A 1,813-nucleotide genomic window follows, 5' to 3' on the forward strand; every position below is an offset into this window, starting at 1 on the left:
TGAGTTTAGTTTGTTCTTATTTTTTGGTTTCCTAAGGTGCAAAGTTAGATCATTGATTGAGATATTTCTTCTTTTTTAGCTTACACATTTACAACTATAAAATTTCTTTATCATTGCTTTTGCTGCATCCCACAAGTTTTGGTATGTTGTGTTTTCAGTCTCATTTGTCCCAATGTATTTCCTAATTTCCATTGTGACTTGTTTTGTGACTCCATTGGTCATTTAAGAGTTGTTTAATTTCTAAGTATTTGTAGATTTTTCAGTTTCTCTTGTGTTAGTGATTTCTAGTTCACTGTATGGTGATTGGAAAAGAAACTTTCTATGATTTCAATGTTTTTGAATTTGTTAAGATGTGTTTTGTGACCTAACATGTGATGTATCCTGGAAAATGTTCCATGTGCACTCAAAATGAATGTATACCCTGGTGCTGTTGGTTGGAATGTTCTGTATGTGTCTATTGGGTCCAGTTGGTTTACAGTGTTGTTCAAGTCTTCTATTTCCTTATTAATGTTCTGTCTGGTTCTTCTATCAACTATTAAATGTAACTTATTGAAGTCTTCTACTACAATTGTGTTTCTGTGTTTTTCTCCTTTCAATTCTTTCAAAGCTTGATTTATATATTTAAGAGCTATTAGGTTTTGTGCATAAGTATTCATAATAGTAATATATTCATGGTGAATTGAATGTTTTTCATTATAGGATATCCTTCTTTGTCTCCTGTAAGTTTTTCATTTAAAGTCTCTTTGTTTGATATTATGTAGCCACTCTTGCTCTATTTTGGTTATTATTTGGCCAGAATCTGATTTTTTCCATTTTTTCACTTTTAGCCTATATATGTCCTGATATTAAGACTTACTTTGTAATTTTCTTAATGGCTTTTTGTTAAAAAATAAAACACTTCACAAACTTGCATGTCATCGTTGCTCAAGGGCCACACAAATCTTCTCTGTCTTGTTCCAACTTTAGTTTGTGTACTGCTGAAGCAAGCACTGTCAATTTTTTTTGCGTGTCTTCTGACTTTTTTATCTCTCATTTTCTCTGCCTTCCTTTGTATTACATTGATTTTTTGGAGTGACATACTTTTATTCTTTTTGCATTTTCTTTTTTCCTGTATTCCATAGATATTTTCTTTTTGGTTGCCATGGTAATTATGTAAAGCATCTTAAAGTTATAATAGTCTATTTTAAACTGTTAACAACTTCAATCATATACAAACATTGTACTACATTGCAGCTTTGCCCCCCCAACACTTTATGTTATTGATGTCACAAGTTACATATTTATATATTGTATACCAGTTAACATGCAATTGTACCTATTTGTTGTACAGTTTTATCATTTAAAATCTATGCACCAAAATTAAGATAATACAGGTTACTCTACTTGCCCATGAATTTACCTTTGATTCTTCTTTTTGATCAAGTCTGCCATTGAACCTCTAATAAGCTTTTCAGTTCAGTTATTGTATTTTTCACTCCATAATTTCTATTTGGTTCTTTGTTATAGTGTTTTGTATATTTGTTAATAACCTCATTGTGTTGATGCACTATTTTTCTTATCTCCTTTGGTGGCATATCTGTCCCCTTGTTTAGTTTATTGAGTGTATTTATGACAATTTAAAAAATTCTTTGTCAAGCAGCTCTTAGATCTGTGTTGCTTTCGTTTTAGGACAGGTTTTATTTTGGTCTTTTGATTGGACCAATCTGTTTCTCTGTTTCTTTGTATGCCTTGTGAGATATAGATATAGATATCTATATAGAGATATCTATATCTGTCTATATCTATATCTATGTCTATATCTGTATCTATATAT

The 1,813-nt window shown here is 30.6% G+C and overlaps 1 non-coding gene across 1 annotated transcript; it reads right to left on the bottom strand.

Annotated features, from left to right (window-relative positions):
* Positions 1-883: 883 nt before the first annotated feature.
* LOC112423378 (U6 spliceosomal RNA) lies at positions 884-990 on the bottom strand. The gene has a single exon (XR_003013852.1). It is a non-coding gene; the product is annotated as a U6 spliceosomal RNA (small nuclear RNA).
* Positions 991-1,813: the final 823 nt, after the last annotated feature.

The sequence above is a fragment of the Macaca nemestrina genome, chromosome 10, assembly GCF_043159975.1.
Source record: "Macaca nemestrina isolate mMacNem1 chromosome 10, mMacNem.hap1, whole genome shotgun sequence".
Classification (NCBI taxonomy): domain Eukaryota; kingdom Metazoa; phylum Chordata; class Mammalia; order Primates; family Cercopithecidae; genus Macaca; species Macaca nemestrina.